Here is a 13,496-nt window from a genome sequence, read left to right as displayed (position 1 = left end):
GTTGACTATGTCATTCTGTTGGCACCTACATGTCAACTAATTCTCATTAGAGTGTTGAATATTAGTAGACTGTTAGTACACAGTAAGGGGTTATAGGGTTGGTATATAAAGAGTACGTTTACATGACGATGATGTACTAAAACAGGAAAGTTTCGTCAAGACGTTCGCTGTTCACACGGATCCGTGAAAACTAATATATGTAACCACTATCCGTATGACGTCACCACTTTCACAAATTCACGTTTTTGTTGTTTACATGGAGACAATAACGGTATCATTTTCAAAAACTTGTACTTTGAATCCTGTTTTCAAAAGTTTAAGTTTTCAGGCCCCCACAATGCTGTTGTCATGTAAATGATCTGCCAAAACGCATAAAAAGATTTACATTTTTAGTTGATGGCAGTGTTGTGTAAATGGCCCCTAAGTTGGCGTAATTGCAAAGTTACTTAATCAACAGAATGTCTAAAGGGAACCATCAAAATAAAGTGTTACCACAAACTTTTTAAACCTTTATATATATTTTTTATTATTTAATGTAAATTTTTAACACTATACTTTGTTATATCCTCGTATTCATTTAAAAAAAATCTGATGGAGTGAGTGACTAAATTTGTCATATTTCTCTCTTCTCTTAAAAACTTCTTGTGGTTATAGTCCAGTCATTTTAAGCCAAAATGGGGGTCAACCTTGAACAAATTGCAACAGAAGCAAACTCAACTGATTTTGTATCCTCAATATGTGCCGAGTAAGGGGAAAAAAAAAGCCCTGAAGAATCCCATTAGGGGAAAGTTTCGAAAAAGACACAAATATAGCCTATTCATATACGCCTATTCATTCTTTTTCTTACGTGAATAGGGTAAAAATTTTAACCTTGAGATATCACCATTAAAATTACTGAGTTGATTACTTACATCAAGTTTTTTTTTAATTGTTTGTTAACATGGACAAACGGTGCATAATCTAATGACGTATGTGCTAATTTGCATAAATACCACAACATATCTAAACACGTATAGCCAGGTAAAAATGTCTTGTTGAATCTTGTTGACACATAACAGTAAAATACTTAATGTTAAGGTTTGAATGGAACCCATTTAGGCTACCAATGAGCATTAATACATAGAGGCAGGAAGAAGTACTTTAGTCAATCCCCAGAAACAGTCCCACGGACCCAGCCCCAAACCCCATCTCTGCAATAATAATTAATAAAGGCTGGTTTCTAAAGTACTTCTTCCTGCCTCTATGTATTAATGCTCATCATGGGTAGCCTATTTTCACCTGGCTATACCCAATGTTTAGATCTGTTGTGGTATTTATGTATGGAAGTAGAATAATGTCAAATGTTTTTGAAATAAAAAGCCTGTTGAATTGCACTACTTGAAAAAAAATAGGCATTGCATTAACCATGCTTGCATTTTAATGCATTGTATTTTTAGTGCTTACATTTTTATGGGCTGAAATTCAACATGGTTGAATATTTAAGCTGTGAATATTTCAATTAAAAACATTTCAAACACCTTTTCATTATTAAAAATTCAATAATCCATATTCACCTTTCATATTTCACTTCCAAAATATTCAAACTGTTTAAAAATACAACCAATAATATTCAACAGGCAATTTTCGGTCCATTTTATTTCGCTTTGCAAATTCGCTTCCACAAATTCAGTGGTTCAAATTCGACAGTAAATTCAACATTGACGTCCAGGAACTGCAGGAAAAGCAGTAGATTGCCGAGCATACTCTCCATCTGCTGTTAGTCGACCTCACCATCAGATGGTGCAAAAGCGTGTGTTGAAGACCAGCAACAGTTAGAACAAGTCATTCATTCGTAAAACTCATTTATAGCAATTTAAGTGTATTTGTGATTATTATGACGGCTGTTTTATGTTAAATTCAGTGTCTTCACGGTTACTTTTCCTGTGTAGCCTACATGCATCTTTCTCTACCGTGAACGAGATTATAATGTTATTCCCCGATGCGGATATACAGATCCAATGTTACATTTTTGAGGTTGACATATATTTCTCTTGGTTGTTTAGTTGCCTTAACTTTATATTGTGGATGTGCTGCATGCAGGCTATTATGGTTTCCCTCAATACTTAAGGATTCCCCTGCTGGACATATACAACGCTTAACGTAGCTTAATGGACTACAGTGATGTAAAAGACCAAACTCGCAGGCAAACAGATGGACTCATCATGGTGCCTTCACGTGCTATGGTAATTATGGTAAATACCAATTAAGCCGACATGGAAAATGCACATGAACACCCCCTCATGTGGTATTTTCAACTGGGCAACTCGTAGAATATTTTGATGCACGAGTTGCCGAGATGAGATAACCTTTGACCTTTTCAAAATGGCGGAGAGCAACGCAAGAGTCTTGAATACTGTTAGCGGATAGTTTTTGTAGCCTATACAATGTTGTGTCATTAACGATTGTAATATAATGCGTTAACACTCAATTTTCAACTTCGCCGCAATTTCCTTGGTTCATATTTAATCATTTTATGTCATGTTTTTTTTTATTTTTTATTATTCATTATGTTTTAATCATCAGAAAGCACCACACTTACGTTTTTTTTTGTTTTTGTTTTTTTTGTAAAGATAAAAAAGATACTCTACTGACACAGACCTTGCGGGTACTACATTACGACAACAAAAGCACTTGAACACAACACACTGGTAAATACCAGTTCACAAGTGGAAAATATCATCTTTTCCATAGCACGTGAAGGCAGCATCAGAATAACGCGCAAAGCTTAATGCTGAGCGTTTCCCAGTGATAGATTGGCATACAGATGGCTTGATGTTGGACATTCGCACATTTAGGGACCGTCTCTAAAGTGTATACGACTTTGGTATACACGTTTCTAACTCCGATAGCATTTGAATAGAACGACTTACAGTCATAAAACCAACTGTAAAGTGTTCATTTAGTGTCAGGCATAATGCGCACCCTTTGGATTTTTGATATTTATTCAAATACATTTAAGTTTGCTATTGAAGTTAGAAACGTGTATGCCAATGTTGTATGCAACTTTAGAGACGGTCCCTAAATGTGCAAATGTCCAATGTCAAGCCAATTTTGTCATTTAGCAGAAGCTTTTATTCAAAGCGATTTACAGTTAAACTAACAATAGGAGGACAATATGCAAGTACTGTGACAGTTTAAGCTAATGCAATACACGTATGCATACTATATATGTATGTGTTGATTTTATGCCAGTAGGGGGAGACCGGGGATGGTTGTAACATGGGTCAGTTGTAACAATTCCAATCTGTCCAATCAGGAACTAGTTACAAATCAGCTGATTCACTTCACACATGCTCAATTTAGTTCTTATTCCACATGTGATAAAGTAGAGCCCTCTGGCAGACACAGCACATGTTAGAGTGGAAAAAACAATTTTGAGGTAAGAAAGTTACTTTTTTTTTTTTTTTTTTTTTGTTATGGGAATTTCTGCTTTGTAGTTAAACTCATCAAACTTTTATTATGTTTATTGTGTGTCTGTGTAGATATTTTCCATGCAAGTTGTTTGTGCTAATGTTTTGCCTGTTAGCTGTAAGGTGAGCTAGTTCATGGCTACATGACTCTGGGTTAGTTGTAACAACAAGACTCTGGGTTAGTTGTAACAACAATGAAATGTTACACACACACACACACACACACACACACACACACACACACACACACACACACACACACACACACACACACACACACACACACACACACACACACACACACACACACACACACACACACACACACACACACACACACACACACACACACACAACAATGTTCAAGTGTTCAATTTTATTATGGCCAATACTAACACTGGCAGTAACAAACATGCTTACAAACAAGTTCAAGTTCAATTTATAATGGTCAATTACTATGACTGAGAGTGACAAACACACTGAGACTAAGAGTGACACACACACATCAGTTATATTGAAAAGTCAGTGTTGAATAAAAACCTTTCAAAATATTTTTTTTTTTGTCAAAATCCTTATTTCATCATGTTACATATCACCCCGGTGGATATCATAATGTTACATCTCACCCCAGGGTATGTTACAACTAACCCAGACTATGGGGTGAATTGTAACATTTCACTCCTCGTGTTTGAAACTAAACCATGCATTTTATGTTTGTGTTGCAAAGATAATAGCTATGTCATTTAATAGCAGACACTTGTAACTAGTTTGGATCACATTTTGAACACACTGACTTCAAAGTACTACAAGATATAGACAGAAAGGTCAAAATTGTTACAACCATCCCCGGTCTCCCTATCACGAAACGCTCAGCATGAAACTTTGCGCGTTAAGTTCATATTCTGAGTCCATCTTCTTGCCTGTAGCCTATATAATAGCCTACAGCCTACTTCCCTAATAAGGTGCAAGATTGGTCTTTCATATCACTGTATCAACGGAAGGGAAATCCTTGAGTATGAGGTATTGAGGGAAACCGATTATAATCCTGTTCATGGTAGAGAAAGCTGATGACATGTAGAATACACAGGGAAAGTAACAATGAAGTTATTGAATGAAACATAAACACAGCTTTTGTGTGTTTATCATCTTTCTTTTCCGCATATACTGACACAGATAATCATTTTCATTTTATGAATGAATGTCTTCGTCAACAACAAGCGCTTTTGCACCATCTGATGGTGAGGTAGACTAACAGCAGATGGAGAGTATGCTCGGCAATCTACTGCTTTTCCTGCAGTTCCTGGACGTCAGTGTTGAATTTACTGTCGAATTTGAACCACTGAATTTGTGGAAGCGAATTTGCAAAGCGAAATAAAATGGACCGAAAATTGCCTGTTGAATATTATTGGTTGTATTTTTAAACAGTTTGAATATTTTGGAAGTGAAATATGAAAGGTGAATATGGATTATTGAATTTTTAATAATGAAAAGGTGTTTGAAATGTTTTTAATTGAAATATTCACAGCTTAAATATTCAACCATGTTGAGCACTAAAAAATACAATGCATTAAAATGCAAGCATGGTTAATGCAATGCCTATTTTTTTTTCCAAGTAGTGCAATTCAACAGGCTTTTTATTTCAAAAACATTTGACATTATTCTACTTCCATATTTATGCAAATTAGCACATACATAATTAGATTATGCACCGTTTGTCCATGTTAACAAACAATAATAAAAAACCTTGTAATACATTTTGTGTTTGTCTTGATGTAAGTAATCAACTCAGTAATTTTCATGCTGATATCTAAAGGTTAAAATTTTTACCCTATTAACGTGAGAAAAAGAATGAATAGGCGTACACTGTAAACAATTTCTAACCCTCCCAAATCAAAAATTTCAAGTGACCGATAACATCTAAATTTTTCCAATTGGCCCAAGTGAAATTCTTGTTGCAATAGTCTGTTAACAAATTGGCTCAATGAGAAATAATAAGTCAGACTAATTGAAAAATGTAGATGTTATCGGTCACTTGAAATTTTTGACTTGGGGATGTTATTTTTTTTTACAGTGTATGAATAGGCTTTATTTGGGTCTTTTTCAAAACTTCCCCTAATGGGATTCTTCTGGGCTTTTTTTTTTTTCCTTACTCAGGACATATTGAGGATACAAAATCAGTTGAGTTTGCTTCTGTTGCAATTTGTCCAACCTTTTTTCATAAAATGACTGGAATATTAGTTCATTTAAAATTTCAACACTACCAGTTTTTGAAAACAACATTGTCATAATTACAACAGAAATACATGTGGAAATATCTTAGCCTATACCTATTTTGTGCTGAACAATGCAGGCTTTGAGTGAAAAAAAGAAAAGAAAAGTTGAGAACCTGGTCTAGAAGATATAATCGTTTATTTTTTTTGTAATTCCAAACCCTGAAATGGGAAAATGGTCCATAAAAAACGCAAAGTAAAATGAGGGAGCTTAACAAACCATAACCTTTTGGAATGTCATTTTTCTGTAAAAGAATCTTCTCACAAAGCTAATGGTTACTCATTTGCTTTTAAATACCAGTGGTTTCTGCCTTTTGATTTTTGTGGTGTCTGGCCAATCTCTACACCTAATTACACACCCTGACATAGACAGCACGTTTCCTTCTGATATGAGAAATTTAGAGGTGATTGAAAAGTTCAGTCATCATTTGTTGCAATATGACCTTCAGAAAGACCCCTAATGCTTTATCATTTCATAGACCACTTAATACTATAATTGCACATCACATTTTCCTCTTATAAAAGTCTATTTTAAAACTTGCCCATCTGGCAGAATTTGAATAGGAACAGATAAAGACAGCCTATACCAAGATAAAATTTGTTAAAACCCTAGGCATTCAGTCCAAAAGATAACAAGCGCATCTTGAAGGATTTATTTTTTATCTTAGCAAAATAAACTAAAAGGACAAAATAGAGGAGAATCACTACAAAAGTTGGTTCCCGGGTAGAAATATGAACAGAGAATTATTCATGACCTCGGTCCATAGAAACTTGTACAAGAGTGACGCTACAATTTGTCAGCACGCTTGATCTTCAAGAGAGGAGGGGCGAGTCTGATCCTTTGCAGCGAATCATCTCTAAATAATTCAACACGCTGTGGTTAAGCTTCACGCCATTTATCTCTGCTCGACTGACAACCATCAAACTTGTCACTCGCTTATGTTTCATTGCGTTGAAGGGCTCTATTGATTGTGCTGCTGAGATTCACATTCTCTGAATGACTAAACAACAACTAAAAAATGTCTGGGCTCCATCAGCTTACTCTTTATTTATTTGCACAAAAAAAGTAGTTTTTTTTTTTTTTTGATGACAATGTAGAAATAAAAAGCAATGCAAAAGCTAAAACAAAGTGTGTTTGCAATATCTGACAAAATATTATCATCTTTCTGTTGTCTCATTAAAAACTCAACAGAGAAAAGTTCGGTGCTTTTTTAGGTTGCAGTTTTCACGGTTGGCGAATTAGCATACATTTTTCATGCCATTTACAAGCTCTCATATCTAAAAAAGCTGTGTTTCAAATTAGCATAAAATGCATCGGTTCTGCTCAAAGAGGTAAAAAATTGTGCACTGAGTTGCCAGGGAAACCAGCAAATGTTTGCAAATGAAGAGGAAAGTCACTGTGCAGAATGAAATGTATTAGAAACTGAAATTGTAAGCAAACCGCTAAGTCAACGATGTCATACCTGCTTTTCGCTCTCATTTAATCCAACTGTTTTCATGTTGCACATTTGGAATATCCACCGAACATATGCATTATACAGGGTTCCCATGATTATGGAAAAAAAATGGAAACAAATCAATAGAAATTGATTTCTTGGCCTGAAACATTTCTATAGGCCTATAATATATATATTTTTCCTGTTATGATCTGCTCTAAAAAGCAAAAGCTCTCAAATCATTATATTTTGTTTCGTTTTTTGAATGTTTTTTTAGTTTGACTTTCTTCCAAAAGTTTTAAGTTAATTATTTTTTTTTTCATTTAAATTAAAATACATTGGACAACTCAATTGGATAAGCACAGTCAATTAAGTTTAATTTATTAAAAGTTATTAAAAGTTTATTACAACTCTACATTTGTTCATTACGGTATTACGGTTCATACCCAATTAATTTGAAGGTTTCACACCTTACATACATATGCAAATTGGCATGTAAATCCTTATCCAATCATCACAAATAACTGGAAAGGTCATGAAGTAATAAAAATTCAATGATGGATTTTTGGGGTAGCTGCTATCACGACAATACAATACGACGATATCTACCTAACTTTTCATCTTTCCCAGATCATATTCCTGGTGGTCCTGTAAGCCTTCACTGATGATCAAACATAGTTATTAGAGTCTGTCATTAGAGGCTTCCCGTTGAACAGAGAGACTATGGGAATTGTGTACCCCACTGAAATGATAAATTGTACTGTGCTGAACTAGTTTAAGGCGTTCGGCTTGCTATTGTTTATCTGGTAGAGACGAACTTCACAAAGAGAGTCAGGGGAACAGCATAAGCAGCAATATCCATCAGCTAGTGAGGAACTGCCTCTACATACTAGCTAAAAGACCTCCAACGTAATTTTTATTCAACATTTCCATATTTGTTAGCATGTATTTTGTGTAGCTTTGTCCTATTTTTTTTAAGGACAAACATATGGAACACATGGTAATGATACATGTGAACAATTTATTTGAAGTTTTTTTTCTTTCTTTCTGGGAATTACTTTCACCATTATTGTCCAGGACAACTGGGCAATAATGCAACACATACATGGAGTAAATTGTCACAATGCACAACACATTAAACAGCTTATGGACTTTTCATTTTAAAGAGTATTATAGAGCCCTAATGAAAACTCTCCCAGGCGACAACCAGCCCCAGTCTCCCCTAATGCTATTTTACAATGAATTATTTGACCAATTCCAGAATATTTATCAGATCGACTTCCTTCAAATTAGACACTTTTGATGTTTTACGATTTGTGGGCCAAATCTGTTGTGTTCAGACAACTCATAGCAGGCATGTTATGTATTTGTAACTTATGATGTAATATTTAAGTTTAACCAGAAAAGAGCACTGAAACTGTTTAGCAGGCTTCAATAGTTTGTTTGAATGCACCCCAGAAGAGGTCGGTTTTGGCTGGTGCAGGCTGCTTTGCTGTTGGAAGATCTCTCCAGGGTAAGTGCGCTGTACGGTAATCTCGCTCTGATGGCAGGGAAATGCTGTCTTTGAACAAAGAGCCTCTGCAGCAGAGAAAAACCTCCCTTATGGTTGAGATGTGATTAAAGTTTCTCTCTCAGATCTCTGTGTGTCTGTCGAGGGGAAATGCGTTTGCTCAAAGAGAGATCCGGGGAGTCTCTCGGATTTGATGGGTGGATGGGTGGGTGGAAGAAATTGGGGAGCTAATAGTAAAAAGAATAGACTACCTCACAAAAAAAAAAAAAAAAAAAAATCCTATCAGGCTCATGACAGCTACTGTAAGTGACTGTAACTAAAAATACGGATGGGTACAAGCAATGCACAAAATGATGTCTTTATGGGACAATAGTCATATTTTTCTGACATTTACTTGCAGTGCGGGAAGATGAATTCAAAAGGTAAGATATAAAAATGCAATATTTCAATTGCTGAATTCATAGCAGTATTTGTGCACAAACACACTCAGAAGACTTTTCTCCCACGTCTTTTGGCTTTCTCTCAAGACTGGCCTGGCTGTGGTTTGATGAGGTGTAATAGAACTCATTCTCAGTAAACAGAGATTCTCTCAGTTGGAGGCCAATAGTTGGCTACGTCTCCTTTGCTGTTTTCTTCTCGCATCAGACATATGTTATAAGCCTGGGTACCGATTTAGATATTTGCCTTCTCAGCCTTTGAATTTGAAATTCAATTCATTTTAATCTTGTTTGGATTTTCTTATCTCTGTCTATTTGCATGTGAAAAAAAAAAACGGAGATGGATATGTCTCCTTAATATTGGTACTATAGAAGAGTTCTGAGGGCCTTCAAGGCCAAATGTGTAATTTCTGACACATTAACGTCAGCTAGTAGCCTAGAAATCTAGACGCACCCTAGCGGCAGCAAAATTATTTTGCAGCCAGGGTGGGTCTAGCAACTCTCAATAGACCTTTTTGCTGCAAAAACCTAAATTGGGTCAGGCCAATCACGTCGTGTATAGAGTAGGCGGGGGCGGGCTTAACATATGACGACAGAGTTGCGACGGTTCCTGCCACTTGAAAACAAAGAATGACGGCTGCTGCGGATGGAGAACAGCGGTCTTTCGAATCGGCTTTGGCCGCAACTCTGGAGGACTTGGAGTTAAGTTTTTCTTTGAGAAAGAACAAAGAATGGCACTTAAGTCATTCTTAAAAAAAGGAAGATGTGTTCGTAGTTTTGTCGGCCAGATTTAAAAGTTGAATCTATCAACTAACGTTAGCTCCGCTGTTGGGAAAACGCTCTGGTTGGTTGAAGCGCTGTCCTATTGTGTGCAGAGGGAATTTGAAAGACAGCCGTTTATCCCACCCATCAGATTGACCGTGTCTATGGTGAGTTGCCAGACTAAACATCTTGATGTACGTCTGGCTTGCCAGGCTAGTCAGCTAGCGGAATTGCAAATGTAATGTTGCTTCCAAGCCTTTTTTTTGCTAACTTTCCTCGTTCTTTTTAAAGTGGCACATAGACGACATAAATATATATTTTAAAGATCACAGGAAACAATATTAAAAATGTTTAAATGTTCAAAAAATGAAATATGGAATAGTTAGGTCAAGTTAAGTCAGATTTGTTTATATAGCACTTTATACATTACAAGCTAAAATACAATGATAATAAATGGCAATTAGCCTATGTGTGTATGATATATTCTATAAAGGCCTTTATATCATCATGCCAGTATGGGTGTGGAAAGTTTATTTGTGATTGAGTCATTAATTCATTGGTTTAACGGATTCTTTCAAAAAGGCTGATTCATTTAGCAACTAAAGTGACTTTGTGAGTCATTGGATCATTCAATTAACCAATTATCTGCTGTGTCGCTGTTTGGAAATATTTGGAAATATAAATGGCCCAAGCCCTTGCTATATAGTTCTAACATGATGTTTTTCAAATTAGTAACAGAGACCTGACAAACCCAGAAAGATTTGGTTGCCATTGACTTTATATACAGACATTTCATAAAAAAATATCTCCTTTTGTGTTCCACAGAAAAAAAAATGCACTTTTATAGAAAGCAGTTGTAACTCATAGACTTGTTGTGTTAATTTAATGTAAAAATGAAATTACAGATATTGCAGTTTTGTTAAAGGGCTCATGACATGGATGTTTTTTTATTTTATTATTATTATTATTTTAATATGAATGCCAGTGGGCGGGGCATGGTGAGATGTGGTATAACAATTTATTGATGTCTTTCTCTGGAGGCGGTCATTATGCAAATGTATTTGCCTGCATGATGTCACAGATCCAGTAATATCAAAACAAGCTGTTTTTTGTGCTTGATTAAATGAATGCTTCGTTTATAATGAGGAGGACGTTTAAGCTATGAAACTTGCTGGAAGTTTTAATGGTACAAAGACCTCTTATATGTCAAAAGATCAAAGCAAATCTGATGTCTCATGTCATGACCCCTTTAAATGAAAAATCAGAAATGTTATAACTTGAACAGCTTCGAAACCAGGTTCGCTGCACGGTCTGCATGAATACAGAAGGCTGTGAGAAGAATAATATGCTACAAACTTTCAGTGTCCTTTTAATCATGGCTGTATTGTTACATAAAGAGAAGCCTGGAGTGTAATAGGAATGCATGCTATGTATAATTACTGTAAATGCCAGCCTTGCTCAAAATGCTTGTATAACAAAAAGGTTAGGACAGGCTGCTCAGAACCATATTTGTCACACAGTAGGTAACCGTTAGAGGTTTCAGAGACATTAAGAGCCTCAATCTTGACGTCAAGACATTTTTATTTGGTAGTTGGAGTGTAAGGAAATCTATTTTATTCCATTTCTTCTCCTCTTTCCATGTTTGCAACCAGCATTTACCTTAATTGCAATATGAAGTTATAATAATGGTGCAACTCCCACAATAATTTGAAAAGCCCACGAATTTGTCATCAAAACCACTTTGTGACAGAGGGTCCGCCTACCTCCAGTCACTGTGACCCTCTCTCCGGCCCACGTCCAGCCTCGAATATAGAGACATGTGAAAATAGAAAACGCAGCATGTGATGAGGCACATCCGACGCTTTTTGTGCCCTTTCACCACTGTTACTGTATAAATCCAGCGTGTCTTATGTTGCTGAACATCCCAAAGTACATGCAGAAGGTGTCTTGAAGTACAAGCTGCTTGAAAATTGTGTCACGATTTCTTCATTTATGTCGTTACTGTATGGTTTTCCTCTGTGGAACACAAAAGAAGATCATTCAAAGAACATTAGTAACCAAACGGTTTTGACTTACATTTACATTTACATTTAGTCATTTAGCAGACGCTTTTATCCAAAGCGACTTACAAATTAGGACTAAATTAAGCGAGTCTTCGTGAAGAGGCAAAAAACAATGCAAGAAGTGCTCAAAATACAAAGTGCAGACATTGCTCAGAGTAGCATAAGCCAGACAAGGGAGGATTAAGGGAAAAGGAAAGGACATTTTTTTTTTTTTTTAAGAGGTTAAGTGCTCACGGAAGAGATGAGTTTTAAGTTGTTTTTTGAATGTTGTCAGGGATTCTGCGTTCCGGATGAGGGTGGGGAGATCATTCCACCAGCATGGAACCGTGACTGAAAATGTTCTGGAGAGTGATTTTTTGGCTCTCTGTGATGGTAGCACGAGACGTCGCTCATTGACTGATTGTAGGCTTCTGGTAGGGATGTAGACTCGTAGGAGCGAGTGAAAGTGGGAGGGAGCCGAGCCTGTGATAGATGTGTAAGCAAGAGTCAATGCCTGGAACTTGATGCGAGCAGCTAGTGGTAGCCAGTGCAGAGAGATGAACAGAGGAGTGACGTAGAGGTTTGCACATGATGGAAGTCCAGCCAGAAGAGCGTTGCAGTAGTCAAGCCTAGATATGACCAGGGCCTGGACGAGAAGTTGTGTTGCATGCTTGGTTAGGAAAGGCCTGATCTTACTGATGTTGTGCAGTGCAAACCGGCATTATTGAGTTGTCTTTGTAATTTGGGCTGTGAAGGTCTGCTGGTCATCAAATATTACTCCATATTATGGATACAATTATGGACTTCCATTGTATGGATAAAAATATATATATATCAAAATATCTTCTTTATACAAGCTATACAAGTTTGTAATGACATGATGATGATGGTGAGTAAATGATGACAGAATTTTCATTTTAAGGTGAACTATCCCTTTGAAGACTTCAAGGTTTGGCTGGTTAGCATGGTCCAGCTATCCCTTGATAGTGTTACAACATCTATCTACATCTGGGCCCATAAAAACATACTTTTCAAGACAATTTTTTAAAATAATATTATACATTTCCTTTTTTTCTGCATGTTTCTGCATGATTTCGTTGGTTGTACCACTCAGAAGTTTTTTAAATAGATTTACATTTTTAGTGATGCTTTTTTTCTTTGTGATATGACATTTCTTACTTTATTTCCCCCCTAAAAATACCAGAATACATTTTTATTAATTCCTGTAGCTCAAACAGTAGAGCTCGATTCCCAGAAAATTGTCACAAACTTCCTGTTTTTGTTTAGTTTTTTGTTCCAGTTTCCCGCTCCCGTTTGGTTTCTAATTAATGAGTCATCACCTGTTCTGATTTGATCTCCATCATCGTTGTCTGGTATTGTTCGTGTATCAGTGAAACATACTGTTATGCTGCCTTCCTGCATTGGATTAACTTAGTTTGTTTTATTAAATAACCTCTTTGTTTATTGAAACTCATTTAAACATTTTCATCATCTTCATCTCGACCAAATCATGACAAGAATGCATAGACTAATGAAAAAATAAACTGTGTATACCTTGAATGCAATGCAAGTATCTAAAAGTGTCTGCCA

This window comes from Leuciscus leuciscus (genome assembly GCF_965113295.1).
Source record: "Leuciscus leuciscus genome assembly, chromosome: 23".
NCBI lineage: Eukaryota > Metazoa > Chordata > Actinopteri > Cypriniformes > Leuciscidae > Leuciscus > Leuciscus leuciscus.
Note: the sequence above shows the minus strand (reverse complement) of the source record.